The sequence below is a fragment of the Eupeodes corollae genome, chromosome 1 (genome assembly GCF_945859685.1).
Source record: "Eupeodes corollae chromosome 1, idEupCoro1.1, whole genome shotgun sequence".
Lineage (NCBI taxonomy): Eukaryota > Metazoa > Arthropoda > Insecta > Diptera > Syrphidae > Eupeodes > Eupeodes corollae.
This window is the reverse complement of record NC_079147.1, coordinates 102907248-102934244: the sequence shown is the minus strand read 5'-3', so window position 1 is coordinate 102934244 and position 26997 is coordinate 102907248. Positions and strand designations below refer to the sequence as shown.

The 26997-nt window shown below is 34.9% G+C and overlaps 1 protein-coding gene across 1 annotated transcript in view; it reads right to left on the bottom strand.

Moving 5' to 3' along the window:
* LOC129942051 (uncharacterized) overlaps nt 1-26997 on the bottom strand; it is a 379273-nt gene that overhangs the window by 325518 nt on the left and 26758 nt on the right. The gene's annotated exons all lie outside the window — the stretch shown is intronic.

The window sequence follows — 26997 nt, the reverse complement described above, 5'->3', positions numbered from 1 at the left end:
TGGTTTGACGCATAGTATGCATGTACCGCCATGCGAGAATGAAGTTTTTAGTGGGAAATTTGTGAAGATAGCCTCAAATGTCGGTGAGTCTAAAATCATTATTCAATGCTAACGAACTGTCACTCGGAACAAGATATGATAATTATATACCAAAGAATCACATGTGCGGATTAATTTTTATTTTTAAATTTTTAGATAGTATGATGAGCACTGCTGTCGGAATGGCTACTATAGTAGCATTTGGCTCCTTTACTGTAGGAAGGGCTACTGTGCTACCCATGTCTCAAAATGGCTCCTTAAGACTCCACATAGAAAATTAATGAAAATATTTTTAAATCCTGATTTCTCACATCCCTGCTGCCATTCAAAATTTAACATCTCTGTTAAACTTTAAAATGTCATGTTTCAATTTCAACTGGAACACAAGTATAACAGTTTTGCAGTTGAAGTTCAATTCAATGCATGAGCAAGTGAGGTAGCGATATTTTTATCGGCATGCCATAGCTATATCTTATTCATACATTTTATTAAAACATTCACTGTTAGTTTAGTTACCGTTTGACAAACATTAATAAATTTCAAGAAAGGAGAAAATAAATTAAAAATGGAAAAGTAAATCATAATTTTGGATATACATGGTTCCTTTATTAAAATATTAACATTTTGACAGGTTTTTAATAAAAATATCAAAAACCCAAACAAAACAACCACCACCAAAAGATTCAGAAGCTCCTCCACCACCATCGCTTCCATCGGTAAATACAGAAAAACCGTCTAGCTCAAGGTCAACAGAAGTATTAACGGAAGATGTCACCAACACAACATCTTCTGCAGTAAAAAGAAAGGATCCAGATCCAGCAGACACCAAAGCAAGCAAAAAGAGGGTAAGAAAATTTCGGAACGCCTGGCTCGAAAGTTTTGATTGGATAGAGGAAGGAGTTGGACCTAATAATACCACTGGACCCTGCTGCAAAATATGCAAGATTAATCTGCCAAATAATTACTCACACCTGGAGAGACATCAAGATTCCCAACAACACACAAAGCTGAAACAATCGTTAATGAAACAGCCACTGATCGATAATATTCAACATACAAAAAATTTCAAGACCAAAACAAATAAAATCAAAACAGCAGAATTGCGAATTATAATGTTTTTAATTCAATATAATCTCGCAATTTCGTTGATATCACCAATCATTGATTTGATAAAAGCTGTGGCTTCCGACTCCGAAATAGCTAAAAGTCTTAAATGTGGAAAAACTAAGGCGACGGAAACAATCAACACGATTCTTAATGAAGAAGGACTGGAAGAAATTGGTAAAATTATTCGAAACCAACCATTTTCACTAATAATCGATGAAACCACGGACGTCAGCACAACCAAATGCTTAGTTTTAGTTGTAAGGTATTTCGATTTTGTTGTATGTAAGGTTAGAGCAGTTTAAACATTTACAAAACGATAGTTACTTTTTTTCAAAATATTCAAGTACCTCATAAAAACATAGTCGGTTTTGCATCGGATAATGCATCTGTAATGATGGGAAAGAAGTCAGGAGTGAAAACCCTTCTGCAAAAAGATCAGCCGCATCTTTATGTAATGGGATGCATTTGCCACTCATTTCATTTGTGTTCCTCGGCAGCTTCCAAAAAACTTCCCTCCCATCTTGAGGCCCTGACCAGAAATGTGTCTCCTAGATTCAAAAACGACGTATTCCACTTTTTCTAGTTTTGAGATAATGAAAAAAAACGTTTGTAGAGACGAGGCCTTAGTAAAAGTAGAAATCGATTTCTTTTTATGTTTCATCTTATATCTTCAACGCTTATTGCTTATCATTTGGCTTTGGCAGTCCAAACGTCTTTGAAATATTTAACAATGCATTTTGGAATAGCGTTGTTTTGAAATTCATTGAATGGAATAGATGCATTTTGAAATTTTCTTTTCGGAATAGTTTGTTTTTGAAAATGAAACACATATAATTTGGTTAATTTTTTTATATTTTTTCAGGTTAAATAAGTAATTTAAAAATTAAAGAAAAACATTAACAAAATTATTAATAATAATAAGAATAAATTAATATAGTTGAAATTAAATCCTGATGGCTACATCCGGTGCGTGAGGTTCACAAATTGGGTCACCTTCGATGTTGTCTTCAACATGAGTTTTATTTACTTCGATAATATCCTTATAAAAATTCAGCAATTGTAGGGATTTCCAATTGCATCCAAAGTGTTTTTGGAGTAAATTATCAACGTCATTTAGCTTTGCCTCCTTTAATTTTACACCTAAAGGGAGTCTTTTTGGAGCCATGGAAGAAAAAAGTTTGCCCTTCTTTGTGTTTGGTTTTGCTTCTCCAATATCTGACTTATAAAAGGGTTCACCCCGAACGCCAATTAAGCCTAGTTTTCCTCTTTTTAAAATAAATCTTTTTGATGCGTTGAATTTAAAATGCCAAGCGGATGGTGGCTTTGTAAATTTTAAAATTTCATCTTTAAAGTCTAAGACCGGACATTCATCAGATCCCAAGTTCAGTACAGTTCCGTGTTCCTGGTAAATGGACAAATACTCATCAACAGCCACGATGGTTTCCTTAGTTTTAACTTTTTTCTCGATTTGAGCAAACACTCTATCAGGTGGTATGTAGGAGTGCCCAGGAATGGGGAAAATCAATTCGACGGAGTTAATGTGACGTGGTGCTCTATTTGCCAGCCAGTACTCACACATACCTATCATAATCGAGTTTTTATTCTGCCCACCACATCCATCAGCAACCAAACGAATCGTTTTAATGCCTTCCAAATTTGTAAAGCAAAGCTGGTGAAATACAGCAGATGCAATTTCGTTTGATCCTTTGGGTCTGTTGTTTTCCGTCCAATAGTATAAAAAAACATTTTCTTTGGTTAGAGATGAGTGCGAATTACCTACGACGAGACCAAAAAGATACAGATATATCTGACGACTATAATAAGCTGCTTGGTCAGAAACTTTGGGTAGTGTCATATTTTTCTGACAGTCGAAAGACATTGTCAACAAATCTTCTCTTTCCTCTCTTAATAGGTCAAAAAATGCTTTTCCCCGCAACTTATGGATCCGAAGTTTTGTCATTAGTTGAACCTTTTTTTCATCTTCTCTTTCAATTTTTAAAAGTTCCTTAATTTGAAGACATGTCGAGCAGACATCTGATGAAGGGGGTTTAAAACCAAGATTGAAGCATGTGTTGAAAACCATACGAAAAAAGCTTAACTTAGCTTGGTTGAGTTGATGGCTCTGATTGAAACCTTTCCACATTTTAGTAATGGAAAGATCGCCAGGTAGGTACTGTCGTTTTGCGGTTCTACTCCTACAATAATGCACTTCCATGGTTTTATATTTTTTTATAAACTTAATTATGAGTTCCTTCGTCTCTCTTAGCTTAGAGCTTTTGTGGTCACCACCACGTTTCTCCGAAGGAACTGATCCTGTTTTGAAATGATTATTGCAAATATTTCTTACTCGACTGGCTGTAACTCCAATAATATTTAAAAAAGTCTTCTGGCAAACTTTAACGGTATGCTTTTGTTTTGTTCTGACAACATAAGTAACAGAGAACTGTTTCCTTGGCCCATTCTTCAAATTGCGGTCCGAACGTTCAGGCTTTTGAATGTTGCAATAGCTTAAAATAAATGCATCCTGGGAAACTTTTGAGGGTATTGTATAAAAGCCATTTGAAAAATATAATGCATCTGCTGTTGTCAATTTTCTACATTTATAAGATCCACCTTTATGGTTGCATGTAGGCATTATTGGTAATTGTTTCCTTTTGTACCTACATAGTGAAGAAAATGAAAAACATGCTTTATTTTTCCTTAAAAGATTTACTTACCGCTCTACTTTAGCTAGCTGACGCTTTGTATTTTCTTTATTTATTTTTTTTTTGCGTGGATATGCTGTAAGAACAGGTGATTCGATCGATTCCATACTGACTTTTTATAAAATTGCATCCGCACTTAATAGCTTTATAGATCGAACTAAAAATAATTACTAAATCCATGCACAATATTTTGACAGTAATTGATTTTTGCACCAAAACTTGGAATACATATGTTTTGATTAAAAAAAAAAAAAAATTTGAATTTACTCTGGAATAGAGCTACTTTGTTTCAAAACAGGAATAGAGTCGTTTTGATTCAAAAATGCCTACGGAATACGTTGTTTTTGATTCTAACCCTAGTATTCAAAACAAAATATCTTTGGAATAAGAACACTTTTGAAAGTTTCAATCACATTGAAAGATAGATTTCAAAAAAATGAAGAAAACTGCGTCGTTAACTTTGTTTTCTAAAAAAGTGGAATACGTTGCTTTTGATTTTAGGAGACACAAATATATATTCTTTTTTTGCGCATAGTCCTAAGCGAAAACTGGAACTGGAAGAGTTTCAAAAATATTTTTCAGTTGAGGTGCACAAAATTCTTAAGATGTCTTCAACTAGGTGGCTTTCGTTGGAAAACGTTATTTCAAGAATTCTTGAACAATGGGTTCCACTGCAACATTTCTTTATTTCTTATGAGTTAGAAAGCAATATGGATTTGGCACATAATATCTGTTCAGAGATCACAGAAATAAATAAAACATATGTAAGTTTCTTGGGTTACGTTTTGAATATAACAAATAAAATAAACATTGAATTTCAAGCAGAAGCCCCAAAAATACATACCTTGCTCCAAACTGTAAAAATGTATTACAAAACCCTTCTTCAAAATTTTGTCAAGCCACCATTTATAGATGATTTACAGCTACTACATAAAATAGATTTCTCAAACGAAAATATTTTTTTAAAACTTAACGACATTTATATTGGGGCAAGAGCGGCAATAATAATTAATAAAAAAAAACATATCAGACTCTGACGTTAGAGCAATAAAAATTAATTGTCGTGACTACTACATTGAATTATGTAAACAAGTAAGACCCGAATTAATTTTGATGATGAAGTTTTAATCGCAATACAAGGTATTGACCCCAAGAATTTAGCACCCAGTTTGGTTCCTTTAATGATGCTTTTTCCAAATTTAGTGGATGAGACAGACTCTGAAAATCTAGATGAGCAATGGCGGCTATTTCTAAACCAAACTTGTGTTTCAAATGAATTGGATTTTGAAGATTTCTACAGATGTGTTTTCCAAAGTAAAAATGCTTTGAATGAATATCTTTTTCCTTTGATAAGAAAATTTGTGGGTACGATTATTGCTTTTCCCCATAGTAGTGCGACTGCTGAAAGAAAATTTTCGGAGGTTAGTCTAATAAAAGACAAAAAGAGAAACTGCCTTCATGTAGAAACAGTAAATTCTATTTTAACGGCAAAAGAACTTCTAAACAATAACTCTTGCGAAAAGTGGGTACCATCGAAGAGTTTAATTGAGAAGTATAAAAAAAGAGGTTTAGAGTAAAAGAAATAATGATGTACATATGTATGTATTTATTTTTATATTTTATGCTTTATTATGTATGTAGGTACATATGTACATGTGTAAATAATGATCTATTTTTAATTATTTTGTATAATAAGATTTCTTATGTGGTTATATTTATGTAGATATATAACTATGTATGTATATGGATACTTTTCTTTTGTTTAGTTAGAGGTTACGTTGCTATATCATTTTCCAACATTTTTCTTTATGTTCGTATGAATAAAAATATTGATACAAAAAATTAAAAAATTTTGTGTTTATTTTCATTTGTGATCATATTTATTTTATGAAATATCTGCCCGTAGCATTCGTCGATGATTTTTTTTTTATAACTATAAGCATTGTATATTTGTCATTTTTGTTCTAATTGTGAATGAATGCAGAACGAATGTTCCGTCTTTAAACGAGGCTCCCCAACTTCATAAAATGCTCCCCAAATTTTAGTAAAACTGCTACTCTCGGAATTTGTGAAACGACAGCACTGATGATGAGTTGTATTGATCTTATATCCAATAATATTGAACACAAGAGTGTCTATGTTGTTATTACAGAAGCTGGGACAAACACAATGATTAGAAGATTTTATCAAACAAGATGAAAGTATTGGATACATTTTAAGTAAACACTCAATGTTGTCAATAATAGAAGATATAGATGTTGTTAGAAAGGACACGGAAAAAACAATTCTTTCTGTATCTGTAGAAGGGAAATTTTGAGATGATTTGGGGGATACCAAGATGTATTGTAGAGAATTGACACCTGTAGTATTCAGCAAGCGTAGAGCCATTCGAAAATGGGATAGGAACTTGGAGAAAATGTCTTTGTCCTGGAAACTCATAAATTGAAACTCATAGGTTGGATAACTGTAAACATGATCAAGATCAATACAACAATGATGAAAATTATGGTATATTAATATAAAAATTTTATGATTAAAATTAAGTTTTTTTATATCTAATAAAAACCGCGTAACTCAAGTACTGACAGCCGAAGCTGCTAACATGGTTCAATTGTAAATTCACAATTTTTCTGTGCCCAGATTAGAGCTACAAGGTGCTTCCCTTTTGTCTAGGATGCTCAGTTTATCGACAACCTCACTTCAGATTCAAAATCTAACGTCAGTGAATTTTATCACTCCTTCAATAAGCGTGGACACAAAAAACACTCAAGTTCAGAACTTTTGCGTTAGCGTCGAAGAATTTGTTGCCAAAGTTCAATCCTTTTATTGACGAAAATGATATTTTGCGCTCCAATGAAAGATTGATTTTGTTGACTTTGTAGTCTGTCCTACAAAAAAATTTTCGATTTTACTTCCTACGAATTGTCTTTTCATACAACGATACGTTGAAAATGTTCACGAGTTATCTCTTCACGGTGAAATTCAAGTCGTGTTACGGATGATTCGATCGGAATATTGGGCACCTCGTATTAAAAACCTTATCAAAAAATTCATTATTAAGTTTGGTGTGCACCTTGTACTCTGTACAAAAAACATGTGCAAACGCAATTAATGAGTGCGTTACCCTAAGAAAAAACCGTTTAAGACGTGCTTTTACGAATGTAGGTGTTGATTTTGCAGGCCCAGTTTTAAAAAAAACCTTTTATGGTCGAAAATGTCGGTTAGACAAAGGATACGTTTGTATATTTGTCTGTTTTGGAACACGTGCAATACATTTGGAACTGGTGAGTGATCTCACAACCCAAGCCTTTCTGGCTTCATTTACACGTTTCGTGTTCTCTAATCACGGAACTAATTTCGTCAAAGCTTCTAAAGTTCTTTTATAGAATTTTCATAAGTCACTCAGGCATTGTCCTACTGCCTCCGCCCATCAGTTTTCGCAAATAAAGTGAAATTTTATCTCTCCCGGATTACCTCATTTGGGTGGTTTATGGAAAGCGTTCGATAAGAGCTTCGAAATGCATTTCCGAACAGTGGCAGGTAATGAAAAATTCAGAATTCGTTACTCTGCTCACTAGAATTGAATGTAGTTTAAATTCAGAAAATGTGACAGACATCGTTCCATTGACCCCTGGTCATTTTCTCACCGGTGACTTAATGGCAGGATTGCCAGAACCGTCCTACCAAAAGGAATAACTTAGCATAATGAATCGGTGGAAAAGGTTGAAAATTCTCTGATATGAATGACGTTCTCAAGTAGTTATCTGTCCAAATATCACAAGTTAGCCCATATTCATTTTTTCTTATACTTTTTGTTTCAGCTTTTATAACTTCAAAACATTTATTGTTAAAATTTGTCATGTTTCTCGAAACTGTTGTATGATGCGGTAATAATTGCTCTGTATCTACATTTTCTCCATATTTAGCACCGAAAGATATAAGAATCTTTGGGAAATATACTTATCTTTTTTAGAAAAACACTCAACAAACGAAACAAAATAGCAAAAAAATAAACGGTTTTTGCATCGTCTGATCTAGTTACCCGTCACTTTTTTTCATACAATACCGGGGTGGTCACTTTACTGTACTTGCAGTAGATTTACTGCATTTTTTCTCAACATAAATTTATCTACTGCACTTGATTTTATTGACGATTCTGTACAAGTGGGGCTTATTGATTTATTTTGGATGGTATATATAAAATCAAAAATATTATTAAAAATCTGCTGCAGAAAAATTCTTAGAAGTGGCAACATTTAGAAAAAACCTCCAAAAACAAAACAAGAAAGCGAAGAAAATAAACGGTTATTGCTACGCTTGTCTAATCTAGTTACCTTTAAACTATCACAGTCTTTGGTTCTCTAAATTCGTGTGAAAATATTTTCAACAGCAAATAATTTATTATTATTATTATTAGATAAGTGTTGTGCAATTATTATAATGAGTGAAAGAAGTTAATACAAATTGAATTTAGATTTGGAAAATTCTGGAAACTGTAGTAAGTGTCCTTTATTTTTAATAGAGAGTAATATTAAGAATTAAATAAACTTTTTATCAGAAAATGCTGAATGTGCTTCTGCTGCTGAAAAAACAGCTTCACCTGAGTCATCGCCAGCTCCTTCGTTGCCTGCTGATTTCCCAAATATTTTTGATTCTGATGATAGCATTATGGATGAGAACTTTGTCCCAGAAGAAAAAAACGCTGATAACGAAATTAATGATGTTCAACTCAAGTAAATCAAGAAACAGAAGGTGAGAACTTGAAAATCAATATAAAGAAGTAGTCTAGGCGCATAAGAAAAGAACGAACTGACCAAATTCATAGCGGCAAAAGTTACGTCAGTGTAAGCGGAAAAGTTGTTAAAGCACGAGAATTAAAAATTTTAACAGAATGTAGAAAAAAGTGCAGTTCTTTCCCTTAAAAAGGACATAACTCTTACAAGTACTGGTCGCTTGGCAGCAACGAGTTACCTTCAACGCAAATCTTATAAATGTCAAAGAAAAACAGGTTTCTCGCAAAAGAAAAGTTGGGAGTACGAAAAGCCGGGAAGTTACTTATGAATACTTGTTTGGCACACCAATTATTTATTTATTTTATTATATTAAATTAAATTATAACAAATGTAAAAGTTTTAACTATTTATATTCATCATTATTTCTGATTTATCCAAAATGATTATTGTGAATTAGCCAACTAAATTAATAGCCCAAAATGACACTTCTTGTCAAACAATTGTTCTATGTTTTTATAATTGGTAAAATACTCTTATAACCTTGGTAATAAAAAAAAGGTCACATTCATTCGTTCTCGAACTTTTTTTTCAAGCTACACCTATAATTTAATAAAGTATTTTTTATAACGATTAAGCAATCAAATTTTATTTAAATAAAAAAAAGGGAAACATTTAATCGTTAACCAGTGACACAAAACAATACTTCCTTGAAGTAAATGGTGCAAGAGTTTCTGTGTGCATCATGAGCAGGCTAGTGCAGCTTACGATGCCAAAAAAGCTGATAAGCTAGCAGCACAAGATTGCACGCAAAAATATGCTTCAGCTTCGAAACTTAGCTATGGACGTACAACCTTACTGTTCACGAAAATGCTACCGGGGATTCAACACACTACATGTGGCCTGACCTAGCTGCTAGAGGGGGAAATGAAATAGCTTCCTACCTGTATGCTCAATTGAAGAAGCTATCTGATTGCGTGTCTGAGGCCACATTCTATGAGACACTTGCATGGGGGCAAAATAAAAACAGTCATGTGGCGGCTATGTTTTGTATGGCTCAAATTAAGTTCACCAATCTAACCATTAACCACAAGTTCCTTGTTCCGGGTCGTATATACATACATATTGAATGTGACGTGGATCATTCAATGATTGAAAAACAAAACAAAAATACCTGTTTATCGCCAATACGATTGGCTCCAGCTAGTAAGAACAGCTGACTTAAAAAAGAAGTTCCAAGTTCATGAAATGCCGCAAGAGGAATTCTTTGATTTTGATGCTTTACTGTTTTTTTTTGACAGTTTTTGTGTGCAAAAAAAAATACTTCTTGGCATAATGTGCAATGGCTGTACATCTGCTGATAGGTTGGTGCGATACAAAAACAACTTAAACCACACCGAAGACTTCAAGATTTTAAGCTTCCTAAGAAGAGGAAAAAATAGATGTCTCAAAAATTATCCACTCTAAGCAAAGTACAGAACTTAAGTCCGATATCTGACGAGAAAAAGAGGGATTTGTGTTCTCCTTTAAGCTTAGTACCACCTGTGTTTCACGAATTTTATACAAATTTGACAACTTCTAACACCGCAACAAATGATGATCCCGATTTGGTAGATGAAGACGATGAAACAGAAACTACATAAATATTAATTTTCTTTAACTTCTTATTTAAAACTCAATGACAATGTTTTATTTTCTGACTTAAGTCATACAAAGAAACAAAATTATTTTAAATAATGCAAAATGAGAGGATCCTAAAGCCTTAAGTCATCAAAAAAAAGGTAAAAACTTATGATTTTGAAAAAAATTATTAAAATGTTATATAGATCACAATTTACTTACCATCATTTCACAACTTGTTTACCATAATTATTTTTTCACATTAGATTAATCCAAGTTTGCGAAAAGCTAATCAACTTTCAATTTAGTTTTAAGAAGAACAGCAGTTTCTGACTTAAGACCTTTTTGTTTAACGTCAAAGATTTATAAACGCAAAAACAACTTCTGCAAGTTACCAAATTATCAATTGGATGACAATCTTTGTCTTCCATTAAACCAAAAGCATCCCAAACTTTACTTCGCCCTCTTTTATTATTTATTTTAAACTCACCTCTAATTATTTTGGCTTTAATGGCTGAATTATTTAACAAGTCAGTTACGCTGACCATTGAAATATCAGAATCATTTGTAGAATTGTAATAAATATTTAAATTTTATTAATAAATACGTGAAAATATGCAAAACCATGTCAAATGACTTACTCCTTTAAATTTCATGTTTAAATTTATTTACAAAATATTGTTTTCGCCTTCGAACCATGGAAAGAGCTATACCGAAATACAAGGAACGAGACACTACGAACTTGAACCGTAACGCTACTACAGATGCACTGCACAGACACAAAGTGGACTTCTGACAAGGCTTAAACATTTGTACCGGAGGATTATTGACCCAGACAATCTGGAGGTTATGACTTTGAAGTCATCGATAAAAAACGTAAACGAATTGATCAATTAAAACTATCGATTAAACATTAATTTGTACTGGAACAAGAAAATTCGAGCCGTTTATTCTAGTGACCGGCAAATTAACAAGATCTTTAGGAGGAATAATCAGAATGACGTTCCTTGTCTTAAGCTTCAGAGGACGACAGAGAACAGAGACGTAATTCTGACAGCAGAAATAGATCTAGGAGAGGCCGTGGGGGCTACTTTCCAGCAAGTGTACAAGGTGAATCCTAGGATTCGCCCTAATCACAACCTGGAGAATAGAGCCCTACAGCACCACTTATACCTGCGTAACGACATAATGCAGTGGCGATCCCAGAACCTTTGTTTTACCAGGTTCAATGACGAAAACTTGGCAAATGCCATCATCGCCTAGCACAACAGTACTAATAACCTATTAGTTACGGAGATAGAGCTCCAGCTCATCTTGGATTCATTAAAGAAAAAGAAGTCGGCAGGGGTCTATGATATCCAACATTGTTCTACGACATTTACCGCAGAAAGCTGTGGATATTTATACCACTCTGTTTAACAACTTTCTGATTACTGCATATTATCCGGCCAGTTGAAAAACAGCTATGGTACATCCTCTCTCGAAAAAGGTAGAGGACAACTCCAATCTAAGTTGGCTGAGAACAACAAAATAATTCCGGATAATCAGTTCAGCTTTAAGGCGGGACGTGACACTATTCATGCTGCGTCTAAGCTTCTGATATCCAGTAGAACAAATCTAAAAAGCAATGTACGGGTGCTTGTCTGGTTGACTTGGAGAAGGCCTTCGACACCGTATGGTTAGAGGGTCTGTATCTAAAGTAAAACAGCCTTGGCATAAGTAAACCATTGCTGTATATGGTTTATGACATGCTTAATGGCAGACGGTTTGTTGTCAAAATTGGCAATGTAATATCTACCAAAATCTTTGATATTAAAAATGGCTTCAACAGGGAGCGGTTAACTCGACGATCTTGTTTAGCATTTACACCAGTGATCTGATAGCAAGTCTGACTCAGGCAATAGCGTACGCCGACGATCTAATTGCGTACAGAATGGCTCCAATAATTGAGGTTATCAAGACACTTTTGCAGGGTGACTTCGACAAGATTTATCAATATTGCGATGAATGGAAGTTGAAAATCAACATTCAGAAATGCGAAACTATTCTGTTCAGGATGCCGATGTATGGAACCTTAAAGGGTACGAGAAAGAACTGGAAAAATCTAGATATCGTTGGACCAAATCGACAGCCACTGGCGAATAACTTGTATTTCGACAGAAATATGAGTGCTGCTCTGGCCAGAGCTAGGGGAGCCTTTGCCCTGACAAAACGGTTGTTTTTTAGCAGCCGTCTTGACAGCAGAGTGAAGGTGGTTTGCTACATGGCCCTTATCAGGCCGATGATTGCCTATGGGTGCCCGGTATGGTTCAATGTTGCCCCATCTGAAATGGAAGAGATTTGGGTGACGTTGCCTTGGACTACACAGGACACCAGAATCGGAGTACAAACATTACTATTCCAACCAGGTTCTATACAACAGAGCCAACATAAACAGAATAGATAATTTATTGCTGAAACTTAGTAGGGGTCACATTGTGAGAGCGATGTCGTTGACTCACAGCTTAGTTTTTGGGGCTTACTACCCCAATAATGAGTACTACGAAAGTGCACGTTTAAGTGCCAAAATTCCACCCGAAGCTTTACTCTATTTAGACAATCGGGGGTTTATTCAGGATAGGGGGCGGTTTCGCTAATCTACCATGTCAGCCGTAAAACTGTAGTTAGGCGACTCCTTTACAATCGAGACATCCTCGCACTAGACGGAGCCGAGTGCCTTCGTTTTAGTAGAACTGTTTCCGATAGGGACCGAAGAGATAAATTGAGGCAGGAGAACCAGTTTTGGTGGATTCAAATTGAGAATGTCATTTAAAGTTGTCTGGGGTGTTTGGTCTTGGCCGGCTTACACAGGTTTAAAGATAAGGTTAGGGACAGTCAGGGTGGCACCAAAAAATTATTAAAAAAACACACACACAAAACACAAGGAGTTAAGGAGTTTTACGAAATTTTAAGTAGTATTATTGGTTTTGGTTAGTTTGAAGTAGCTTAAGTATTATAATTTAATTAAATTTATTATAATTTAAGTAAAATAGGTTTCGGTTTTCTTTTTTATTCAGTTTTACTTACTTACTTAAGGTGGCGCTACAGTCCTGTGTGAACTAGGGCTTCACCCAACAAACTTCTCCATCTAGCTCGGTCCCTAGCGAGATGTCTCCAGTTTCGCGTGAGGTCACCTTCCACTTGTGCGCGCAACCTGATCCGCGGTCTTCCTCTACTGCGCTGTCCTGTGGGTGCGGATTCGAAGACTTTCCGGGCTGGAGCATTGGTTTCCATGCGCTCTACGTGACCCAGCCATCTTAGTGGTTGAACTTTTACTCTTCTGACTAAGTCTACATCGCTGTACAGCCCGTACAGTTCGTCGTTCCATCTTCTCCTCCACTCCCCTTCGATGCATACGGGACCGTAGATCACACGAAGAACTTTTCTCTCGAAGCGACCCAAGGTGCTTTCATCCGCTTTTGTCATGGTCCATGCTTCTGCACCGTATAGCAGGACGGGGATGATAAGGGTCTTATATAGCAACACTTTGGTCCCTCGATAGAGGACTTTACCACTCAATTGCTTTCTTAGTCCAAAGAAACAGCGGTTAGCAAGAGTTATTCTGCGTTTGATCTCAGCGCTGGTGTTGTTTTCTGCGTTTACAGCGGAGCCTAGGTAGAAGAGGTCCTTGACTACCTCAAAGTTACGTCTGTCGATGGTGACGTTTTGACCAAAACGTCGGTGTTGTATGTCCTTTCTAGACGACAGCATGTACTTTGTTTTGCCCTCATTAACCGTTAAACCCATTTTTGCCGCCTCTGCCTCAATACTCACAAAAGCCCCATTGACATCACGCTGAGTTCTTCCGATTATGTCAATGTCATCAGCATATGCCAGTAATTGGACAGACTTTTCAAAGATAGTGCCTCTAGTGTTGACGTGTGAGCTCTGCACTATTCTTTCAAGCACGATGTTAAAAAAATCGCATGACAGCGCATCACCTTGTCTAAAACCTTTTTTGACATCAAAAGGTTCTGTTAAGTTGTTTCCAACCTTTATGGAGCAGCGTGAATTTTCCATGGTCATCCTGCACAAACGGACGAGTTTGGCAGGGATGCCAAAACTAGACATGACTCTATACAGCTCGTCCCTGTAGATGCTGTCATATGCGGCCTTGAAATCGATGAAAAGATGGTGGGTGTCGATTTGGTGTTCTTGAGTTTTTTTCAGGATCTGCCGTAATGTGAATATTTGATCAACTGTGGACTTTCCTGGTCTAAAACCACGTTCATATATTACGGCATAGAAGATTTTATAGGCGATGTTCAAGATATACAGAAAACAAGGTATTATATTGCGCATGTCGTCATCCTATCTCTTTCTTATATGTGACGTCACGTGAATTCTTTACGTTGAAATGGGTGCAAACTTGAATATATTTTTACTCAATTATATTTACTTATTCAAGTTTTCTGTATATCTTGGCTCAAGTCAGCCTACATGAATAAACTTTTACACTTTTTCCTATGGGCAACGAGAGCTACGACAACTTACCTACATACATATATGTATCATTATATAACTCATTAAATAAAAAAAGATATTATGGTATAGTTTTAAGAACATATTTTATTCAACTTTCTTTTCAACTGATCGTTTTTCTTCCAAACATTGTTCATAAGGTTTTTGTTTTGAATTCTTATTCTAAAATACATTTTACATCGAAAAAAAGTTTTTATGATCTCAGGATCCAAAGAACAGTCAGTAGCCAAAGAAAACAGATTTTGTATGTATCCATCAGATGGTTTGAGTGCGCATTCTTCCTGTTTATTATTAAATGTGTTGAAAATAGAATCTAACTTCATCAGTTCCGTAATAAATAATTCGTTTGGTTTATGAAGACCCCCTTCATTGATAACATTAGTCCATGTGAAACCTGCGCAATCTTCTTTATCAGCATATTTTTCTATGTTTGGTATTTTCGATTTATACCGCTTTAAAAGGTATCCAGCAAGGTACTCTAAAGCATCATACTTAATGTCTGTCATCTCTTCTTCATTGGTTGAATCATGTGTTCTTTCGTCGGCTGTATTTAATGGATCAATATCAGAAAAATGGGATAAAAGCTCTGAAGTTAAGAGTGTGCTATTCTGCTCCATGTTCACCGAGTCATTGTTAAGGTCGAGATCCATTTTAAGTTCTTCCTCCTTAAATGACTCCACGTTTGAAGAGTTAGATATTATGCCTTCATTTCGACCGAGTAAATAGGAACGTAAGCGGTATTTGAATTCAAGTGGACTCGGGTGGTCATAGAGTCCACCTTTGGCACGTATCACCCCGAAAAACATTTCCAAGAGATCTTGGTTTAGACGGTAAGTAAGGATATAAGAAGCATCGTGTCCTGTCTTTAGGTAATCAAAAAGCATTTTAAGAGAACTTATGCTCATTAAAATTCCTTGCTGAAAAGGTAACAGGCCAGCTTTTTTGCCAAATCGCATCCTTAGCACAATACTTTCCATTTCAGATAGGATTTCTTTTTGGATATCAATTTCAAGTCCATAAGCTGCTTTTCTTGGTCGAGAATCCACTCTTGGAACTCTTGCATTGAAAATATCAAACCATGCATCCACCTGTAGTATAGAAGACATAAGACTATATTTATATGTTTAAGGAAATAAAACTAACTTACAGTCTTCATTAAATCAGATAGTGCTTGCCAATTAGGATCTTTCAGAATACCTAGCATTCCCATTCGATTTAAAGCACATGAATTTGTATGCGAAAAGAGTTGAGTTGCGTATTTTACCTATAATAATTAAACTTTAGTTTCAAAAAACAATATACATACATCGTATATCAAAGGGTAACCTTTTGCCTCTTGCTGCGTTTAACATTTAAATGTTCTGATGTAAGTCGATGAGCAATTTTCAAATCACAACGGTCATTCTCCAGAATCTCAACCAATGGAGCTTGTGTCAAGTGCTTGTTATCAATGAAGATTCCCTGATCAAGGAAATGGTTCCGAAACAATTTAATCAGATGTGGAACATCGGCAAAAATAAATACTTTTTCGTTTATCTTTGTTGGGTGTTGAATGTACGGCTTGTTTTCATTAACTCCATAGTCTCTTAACAAACCCCTGTTACCACCACCCATGTCCATTGTGATTGCAACAACTTGATGACCAATCGAATCTAAATTTCCAATTGCAGCGTCTATTAGACCCACTGTTAGCCTTTTGTCGTATTTATAGTAAATTGGCTGCTTCCAGTTGCTAAAAATTCCTCTCGCCATAATCACTTGCACATAATTCGTGGGACCAAATAAACTATCTGCTCTTTTGTCATACTCGTAACAGGATCGAATCTTCATCTCATCTGCCATGAGCATGCAAACTCTATCACGCTGCGACAGGTTAGCATTTCTCATCAAATTGAAAACTGTATTCAAAAATCCAGGGTTGACGTCTATTTTGGATGCCCATTTCCTTAACGTAATTACAGCAGGGAAAGGGTAGCCATTTTGAAGTAGGAATCGGTACGCTCTTGGACCACTGGCATGGATTGCTATACACTTGGATATATCGTCTATACTCCACTTTGTTCGTACATTCCTATTTGCAAGTTTTTTTTTCTGTGTGGCAGTAAAAATGGAATTTGTTGCACTGCATTCTTGTTTGAGATTATGGTTTTCCTTCATTAGGTCAATGATTTTGGAATCCTGAGACATTTTTTCTTCCTGAAGCGAATTAATTTTCTTTTCAAGATCTGAGATGGTTTTCTGTAATGCAGCAGCGGTTTCATCAGGCCTAAAGATTAAGAAATGGAATTCAATCCAGAAAATAAACAATGCTTTGAATTTTATGCTTACATGCTGGGTTCAAGTTCAGGATGCTCTTCCTCTTCGTAATCCTTTTCGGGAATAATGGGATCAATGAGTTGCTCTTCTTGAAAAGCAGAACTTTTCAGTAAACATTCTATATCTGAACGTCGTTGTCGTCTTTCCAAGCGATCACTTCGTTTGTTGTTTTTGTCTACATTATCTTTATTTGAAGAACTGTGGAAGGGAAGATTTTCTGTGGGAATGGCATCGGCTTTAAGTTTCTTGCTGTTTTTTGGTGAATATTGTAGGAGTTCATGTTGCAGGTTACGGATATATTTGTCTCGAGTAAAATGCTTTGAACAAATGTAGGCTGTTTTCAAGTTTATTTTGTCTTTTCTGCCACATTTGCTCTGCCAAACTTTTGCTATCGCCAAATCTTTCGGAAAACGAAATAGTTTTGTTGGCACTTTATTAACATTGTTTAAATATTGTTTACTCTTCTTGTTATTGTTGGTATCACAATTAAAAACTGAACAAATTGCCATATTTATTTAGTTAACACAATTATTTGGGCAAAACAAAACACACGCGGTAGAATTCAAACGAAAATTAATCAAAGAATGCTTAGCTGTCAAAAAAAAGTAATTCAGATGACGTAGATGCGCAGAAAATTCACAAAATGATGTGCGGGAATATAATACCTTCTATTCTGTATATCTTGGGCGATGTTAAGTAGACTTATTCCTCTATAGTTGGTGCAGTTTAGAGGGTCTCCTTTTTTCAGGATCGGGCAAACAATACTGAGGTTCCATTCATTGGGCATGTTTTCTTCCGACCATATCTTACAGAAAAGTTGGTGCATGCTCCTAACCAACTTATCTCCAGCTGCTTTAAAGAGCTCGGCATTCAAGCCATCTGCTCCAGCGGCTTTATTAGACTTCAACTTAGATATGGCAGTCTTAACTTCGTCTAAGTCGGGAGGACGGGATTGTTGGCTTTCGTCGTCTATATTGAATGGATCATCCTGCCTGACAGCGGAATTCAGTTCTTCGGCTGCATTTGCCTGCCGACATTCCTTATCAAACCAGGGGTTCCTTGTTGGTGGCTGTTTGAAACCCAGCACATCAGAGGCGGCTTCTCTGATTGCATCTTGGCAATGTTGCCACTGGGTTTTCGAAACATTGTGTTGGCGGCAGAGAACTTCGAGAGAGGTTACTTGTAACTCCGTCGGAAAAGGATTTGGCGATCTCTGGGGATTGTAGCCGTTCGACGTTGTATCTTCTCCCAGCACCTCCCTGTTTTGCCTTGGGTCTGGAAATCCGGAAATCTATGAGCCTGAATCCATTGTCAGAAGTGTTGTCGTGCAGGCTGTTCTTCCCGATTATTCCACCAAAGATGTCTTCCCATCCTAGCTTGGCATTAAAATCGCCCAGGACTATTTTATCGTAGCTAGGGCACTGCTCATATGTTTTGTCTAAGAGCTCGAAGAACATATCTTTGGTGTTGTCGTCTTTCTCTTCTGTGGGGGCGTGCGCGCATATTAGGCTAATGTTGCCGAATTTAGCCTTGATGCGTATGGTCATGAGGCGCTCATTGATGCACCTATGGCTCAAGACTTCTTGCCAAAGTCTGGCTCCGATGACGAATCCGCATCCAAATAAGCGCTGTTGGTTTTCGTGGTAGCAGTCACCATAGTAAATACCGCAGTTTTTCATCTTCTTTTTGCCCGGCCCATCCCATCGTATTTCCTGGATGGCGGTGATATCTGCTTCATATCGTTCTAGGGCCTCCGTTAATTCTTCGGCCGCACGTGGTCTGTTAAGGGACCTAACATTCCACGTGCATATCCGAAGTTCGTTGTCCTTTTTATTCAGTTTAAAGTTTTATATAAAATAAAAAACAATGATCAAGATACCAAGTTTTTTTTATAAATTTTCTTAGTTTTAGATTAACTTCTTGTTATAGCATTTAAATTGTTCTTAGGCCAAGAGGCAGTAGTTATAAGGTAATGGATTAACTTAGAGCACCCGCATAGGGTCAGTAAGATACTTTTTAAGTTTTTGAAATTTACGCTTGTTTTTTTAGAATTTTTGTCTAGCTTAAAATAGTTTTTAGATTTTGTTTTTGTACTCTAGTAGTTAGTAAAGTAACAATGAATAGATTATAGTGAACTACTGTACTTGTTGAATGAATGCATTTATGCAGCTCTTTAGTATTTAATGTAAAAAAAAGTCTCAATAAATATAATTGAATTGATTTCATTAGGCATCACTGCTTTTATCCGATGCTGATCGTTGCTCAGCTTATTGCGATGCGATGCTGATTGACAAAAAGTTTTACGTTTAAAAACAACTTTTGCTTTATGATGGATTTTATACTAATAAAAAAGTCTCTTTGTATTTAAAAACTGGAGTCACACATTTTATTTATTCTAAAACTTTCCTCCACAATACTGACTTTGATTTTCTGCCGGCAACAAATTCACCTTCTTATTTTAATCTGGTTTCTATTAATAGTTTAATTTTTGCGCGCTGGTAAAAAAGTCTCTGAAACTCATCCAATCAATGAATTTATAAACAATTTAGAATTTGAATAAATACTATTTATTGTCTTTTTCCGCCATTTTTGCTCCAAATCCCGTCCGCATCAACAACTTATCAAGAAAAACTTTGCCATAATGCACAATTGACATTTTAAGTGATGCCAATTACTTGCGTTTATGAACGTGTTAAAAAAGATCGCAAAACATATCTGCAGTGCTGCGTTTGTGAATTTACACATCATAGTAAAGCATTTTGAATTTTAGATTTAGGTGGATATTGGATAATACCATCATTTTTTTTAATTTGTTTATTTGCCACTCAAAACAATAACATTTAAGTACTTAGCATAAATAAACTTAAAAAAAACTAACTTAAATATTTTAACTTTTTTGTTTTTATATAATGATTTATTATAAAGAAAAGACATTTTTTTTATCAGTAAGGAAAACGTGGAGAAAAAACCTTTGAAAATATGTATTATTTTATTTTCTTATTATATTTTATAAAAACAAAAAAAAGATGCTGGGATGCGACCCACACTGATAACTTCCCATCCCGTCTGTCGATTTGTCTTGCTCAAAAGTTTGTCTAAATGTACTCTTGTCAATTTTTACGAAATTTGCGTACTATTTTTTGTAGATTTTTTTTTTTTAAATATCGGACTGTTAGATTTTTATATAAAAATTACTGAATATCGAAAACAATATTTTCTGTGAAATAAAATAAGTTTGAAAGCAATATTTTGAATTTTTGAAAAGCTATTTGAGTCGAAAGTAAATTTTTACGAAGTTTTAGTGTTGTTTTTTTAGAGTTTTATTTTTTTGTAAAAAAAACTGTCAATTCGATTTTGCTCAAAAATTTGTCTTAATTTTGAAAACAATATTTCCTATAAGTAAAAATTAGTAAGAAGCTATTATCTCAAATTTATGAAAAGATATTTGCGTCGAAAATCATTTTTTACCAACTTTTGTTATTTTTTTTCGGTTTATAATTTTTTATAAAAAAACTGTCAATTCGATTTTTTTCAAACTTTAAATGTATGTTGACAACAATATTTTTTGAAAGATGAAAGTAAATTAAAGCCAATATATCAAAGTTTTGAAAAGACATTTGAGTCGAAAATCAATTTTTACCAACTTTTATTTATTTTCGTTTTAGGTTTTTATTTTTTGTAAAAAAAAAATATCAATTCGATTTTTCTTTACATTTTTCAGAATGTTGAAAACAATAGTTTTTATAAGATAAAATCATTGATATCACGTTACAATATATTATAAACAATTTAATTCAAGTCCCTAGCGTTTTTGGTTCGTAAGATATTTGGGTTTAACCAAAATGTTCACCTTTTTTCAAACTGCTATGGTAAAAAAAAACCACCCACGCAATTTTCTTGAGAGCCTTTTCTGCATCTTTCTGCCTTATTATCTATGTAGCAAAATTTATTTGTAATCGATATCTCTTCTAGTTATTGAGCTATGGATGATGAAAAAAACGTCGCGAACGTACGGACGTATGAACGTACGTACACACGCATGCACATACATCTTTTTAGAAATCTTTTATTTCGACTCTAGGGACCTTGAAAAGTCGAGAAATGTCAAAATTTTCAATTTGACAAATCGGACCCATTACAATAACTTCCAATGGGAAGTTATTAATAATAATAATAAACTAAACATAAAATACTTATAAACTAATACTTAAACCTAACTCAAAAACTAAACTTGATGCCGTACAGGACTCACTCCGCAACAGTCAGCCAGCTTAACCTAAGTATCAGCTACAACCCAGTCGAGCCACCAATATTTATCTCTGTCAAGACGTTCAGTACTATTAGTTTCTTTTTCTGGTATGCTTACGCAGTATCTTAGATCTCTGCTATCGTTTGCCAAATTGCCAGGTTCTATAATATTCTTTTGTCAGTCGCTCTTCTAAAAAGATTGTATATTATTGGCACGTTTGTCGAATTCGATAGGTAGCCATGTGCATCCAGATATAGAAACACTTCTGGAGGTATGTATTCACGCTTCAAAGTATTTCTCAAATACTGAGGATTATGATAAAACCATCCGGAAACGAGCCCATAATCCGTAACATTAACTGATCGTGAAAAGTGATTTCTCACGAGGTCTTAGATTAAGTTATCAATTTTCGATACACCGGATCTATCTAGGAGTATTTTGTTAGAGACAAAATGCCGAAAATCTGAGTGTGTGCTTCTGTACATCTGTAAACATGCTCTGAGACATTTTCTTTCAAATATACGATATTTGTCCATGTATGACGGACTAATATTTCACCATACTGGACTCGCGTATGTCAGAATTGGACGAATAAAATGCTTGATCTTAAACGGTTGGAATAAGACATACTTAAATGCAGCTCTGGGGTTTTTTGATTGAGTATTTGTGGTCATTGAAGTATAAAAACTTGTCCAAATGCACGCCTTAGATTTAATCACCGTTTTTGATTATTTGTGAAGTCCATTAAAATGAATAAATAAATTGGGTGGCGCAACAGTCCGTTTGAGAACTAGGACCTAGTGATAGACAACTCTCAACCATTTCTGTGTGCGAGTACTGTTGTCAGGCACTAACCATCGTGCCACGGGTACTACTACTTTGTGAAGTCCATTGGAACCTACAATTTTAAAATTTTGTCCAGTTATTTCGCAAATCTGAGCTACCGCGCCTTAGTGGGTGCGGAACAGTATGGTTTCACATTTAAAATAATTTATTTTAAGTTTCTATTCTGTGCAAAATGCTTGTAATCTATAACATTTATTTTGTAGTTCCTCTAGTGTATTTTCTATTTTTGACCTACTTGCATACAAGTTAGCATCATCAGCAAACGCTAACGAACTATCAAGTTCTTTTAGAATATCGCAATGTAGACGTTTAATAGGAGCGGTGCTGAGACTGTTCCCTGTGGTAAGCCATTAATGACTTCAAAAACTCTGGTGGTCATGTATTCATTACACTAGTTTAAAGTACATCTGTTGCCAGAGAAATTATTGTTATTGCTGACTACGTTATGATATTTTCAAAAATATAATTAAAAAATTATCAGTTCTAGTTTCTGAAATTCAGCTTTGTAGGTATTAAACAGAAAAAAACACGTAAAAAAAAAACTTTATTAGAAAGACTTAATTGTTGAGTTTTAAAGCTTTTCGGTGATGTATAGACTTTGTAAAGTGACGCATTAATGACCAACAATAGTCAGACATCATGTTCTTATCCCAGAAAGCCTGGTAGCGCTCTTCCCCTTACGCGTAAGTCTTGATGCATACGCTCTTCCTGCTCTTCGCTCATATCTCCTAAATTTTCCGGAAACCTGCCCAGGTGACTGTGAAGGAAGTGCAGTTGTATGCTCATATTACACCCCATATTTTTTAACCGTAGCAGAAGGTCTTCTACAAGTTCAATATAATTTCCGGATTTCTTATTTCCGAGAAAATTTTGAATTACAGAGACGAAAGCTGTCTAAGCCTTTAGTTATAACTCAGTCATAGAATTTATAAATTGGGTATCTTTCGTCAGTTGTCTGATTTGGGGGCCATCAAAAATACTGGCTGTAATCTTTTCCATAGTGACCCGAGAAAATTTTTGGCAGATGAAAGCAAAACAGTTTCCGTCTTTATCTAATGATTTACAAGCTGTTTCATGATACCCAGTTTTATATGTAATGGTGGAAGGATAATTTTATCACGAGCTACTAATGAATTCTGGACTATGTTTTTCTTTCCAGGCTCCATATTTTCTCTCAACGGCCAGCTTCTCCTTATCCAGTGCTCTTGCTTAGCTCTTCTGTCCCAAAGACATTTAAAAAAAGGGAAATTTAGTGTAACCACTTTGTTGACACAAATTTGACAGTTATGGTCATTGTATTTAATTTTGTTCAAGACAAGCGAAATGTTAAAATATTCTTCCTCTAACTTGGTACTGCGGGCAATAGGTCCCTCAGCATATTGGTTTCCATTTTGTAAAAGAATACATTTTAGGATTCGTTTTGAGCTCTCAATGAATAAACGCCAGTCTTTTGGTTCGTATTTTTTAAGCCCATTTTTAGCAATAAGTTTTTGATATCTGAACAAAATGTAATATCGTTTTCTTCGAAAAAATAACACCGTTATTCTTTATCTCTCTCACGATAAAAAGTTATTTTAGTATCCAAAGAAAGCACATTTTTTTCTTTCAATCGCATATGTAGCAAAAATGATCTGGGTTATTTAAACAACTACTCATGACGCAAAAACTTGAGATAATAATATTAACACCTTAAAATACAAGAATCGGTGATTTTTAAAACAACATAAGTGACATTTTTTTTTTAAGGAGACAATTCACAAATTTAACTTCAAAATCTGATTAGGGGCAGTGCTGCGAGTTGTTAACAGTTAAAAGTTTTAAAAAAATCTTTTTAGCAAAGGAGATTTTAAAAAATCTAACTTTCTTTTTTATGTTATTATTATAGAACTTCTTGCTTCTTCTCTTAGGAATCATCAGTTCTGCTTCTGCACATCTTTTTGCATTTTGATTCAATGATGGAGATTTGATTTTAACATCTAGTGATTCACAGGTACAGCAGGTGTCAACCTATGGCCTTCCAAAATTGAGATTAAAGCGTTCATTAAAGATTTTTAAGTAGAACTCATATTTCACAACAGTGTCTGGATATTTTTCCTTAAACAACGTGTGCATCTTCTTTACATCAAGTTTGGCATCCAAATATCGAACTTCTTTTGACGAATAATGGCTAACTTTCTGTGGAAAACAATTTATATGGTCTTCAATTTGTAGGCAAACTTCACCAGATATCGCGATTTTGCTTGGATGTTTTCCTCTTTTATCATTTGGCAGTTGACCTTCCTTCAATAAGTTGCAAAACCTTCGCAGTCTTTCAGATGTACTGCAAAAATGTTTTGAAATGCAGTCTAACCTAACAATGTATTTTGTATAATAGACTTAAAAATGTTGCCATACGAACTTTTAGTTTACCAGCATCCTTAGTAGGTAAAAAAAAGTGGTAAGTAGCTCCACGAATTCTGGTCGATGAAATCAGTTCAGGGCCTGCAGGTGGGGTGGGCGTATTAGGCCTTGAAGTGGAATCTGGTTCAGCATGTGGTTGTCCTTCAACGCATACAGGTTGCTGCTGCTTGGATCGGTGAACTACGTTAACTTTCTCAATATTCTGCTGAAGAAATAAGTCCTGCTCGTTTTTAGTTTCTAATTGAAGATAATTTTTGAACATCTCCATTGCCTCGTTATCATCAATTAGATTGTAGCAATGACGTTTACATCTTTATTAGAAAAAATAATTGAATATGTAGGTATACATTGCAAAAATAAAAGAAAAAATACCTGCAATCTGAACCCATATGCAATGCCTTGACAGGGTTTCCTTTGTGACTGGTGTACTCCGCTCCACATAAACGTGACTTTTTAATGTTTCTCTTGTATGAACTCGCATTATTTGATTTTTCTTGGCATTATCTCCAAACAAGAATCTATATTGTTATTCATAATTTAATTAATTTTAACTTTTTTAAGAGACAAACAACTCGAAAGACCGTGAACAACTGACTGACAATAATATTCAGCCCTATCATGAATTCCATCGTGATCGGAAATTTTTACGAATCCCGAAAAACTGTATCATGAAATCCGTTCGTAGTGGAAGATCTCATACAATTTTACATTATTTTGAAAGAAACTTCAAAAAACAACCGTTAGCCTACTACGTTTTTCCAGCGTTGAGTGTAAAAAGAAATTAAATACATACATGCACTAAATGTGTTTTAGCACTCAATTGTCAAAATGGCAGAAGAGATATGTTGTTTTAACACTAAATGCTACTTTCGCGATCGAATTTTTGTGTGTTTCAGGTATGAATTTATGTTTTTTATGTTTTTTATGTTCTCAACCTAAATCTCTACCCCTAAGCAGTGCACAACCATTATAAAAGTGATTTCGAAAATTCTGTTACTTATGTTGCGTGACGCAACATGACGCAACATGTTGCGTGACGCAAGCAGCTAAAAAAATTTTAACGGTAAATTTGAAACAAACAAGTCATAAGTGAGTACTATCAACTACAAAATTCGCGGCAACAGACAAAAATATAAATTTTGTAGACCAGTGTTATCAATTACTACAAATTTCTTCCTATTAATCATAGAAGATACCATCTTTATGAGATGGGGTGGAAAATCATAGCGTATAAGTTTAAATATTAGTCCTTTAATCCCCACTGTGTCGAAGGCTTTCTCGAGATCCGCCAGGCAAGCAGCTTTGTATCTTTTCGCATTTAAGTTCCAATTTATGTCTGAAATAAGTTCTGCTATAGCATGCACTGCCGAGTGGTCTAAATCCAAACTGATTCCTCGGTACTACCTCCTAGAGAGGAGAGGAGACTATTAGGTATATAATTTCCGATGGATCCTTTTTCTTTTGGATAATTGGAAACACCTTGGATGTTTTCCAATAACTCGGAAATTAGCAGTTGTTTAACAAATTATTAAATATAGTCCAATATTGCCGTATGATAACGATAACGCTAGATTTGTTGTGTCGTTTTACTTTCTAAATATTTCTGTCAGTTCATCTATTGTTGTGTAGTAGTTGTAAGCTTGGTCATTAGTTGGTTCGTCAGCTTTATTTTAATTATATTTTCTGCCCTTTGCTTCCAGTAATCGTTGACACTATTCCTAAATTGCTGACGCAACAACGTCTTCATTTTTCTCAAGAGATTTTAACCTTTTTAGCTCTAAGCACTGGGAATTATGTTGAAATTGGCGTAGAATTTGATTGAACCGAAACTATTTTCGCGATCACTGAGATCATTGTTTGTATCAGTTATTTTTTTGTCTATTATTTTTAATTTTCCTTTTTTGGTTTCTTTAATGAAACTCTTCGCATTATCATTTTCAACTTGAAGTCTTGAATTATTTGTTTTAAGTGTTACAACTTCTTTTTCATAGTGTTTTATACTTTCAGTAGCTTCGTATAATTTTTGACGTGTGATTTCCTCGAGGTCCATCACCGCATCTGACCCGAAGGGGATTTCGGTCAAACTTTTAATTTTTTTTTTATCAGAAAAAATAATTTTTTGAATTAAGTTTTTCACAATACCTATTGTTTTTTTTTAGTTTGTTAAGTTTAATTTTCTCTGTAATTTTTTCAGGCGGGAAGAACATACCATTCCGTATTGGTACTCACTTCACAGTTTCACACCGGATAATACAATCAGAGGATCATTTATGTGGCTTGAACATCGTCGTTACGTTGCTTGTTTCAGCCTTTTTTACCTTTATTTTAACGGTTTATGCTCAAGAGATTCTCTAGCCAGCTACAATCCTCCACTTAAATTCGCAATTCTAGGAATTCCCTTGAGTCCAACTTCGGTCATACTGTCAAGTACAGAGATTCATTCTTTAGCCGTACCTCTCTCCAG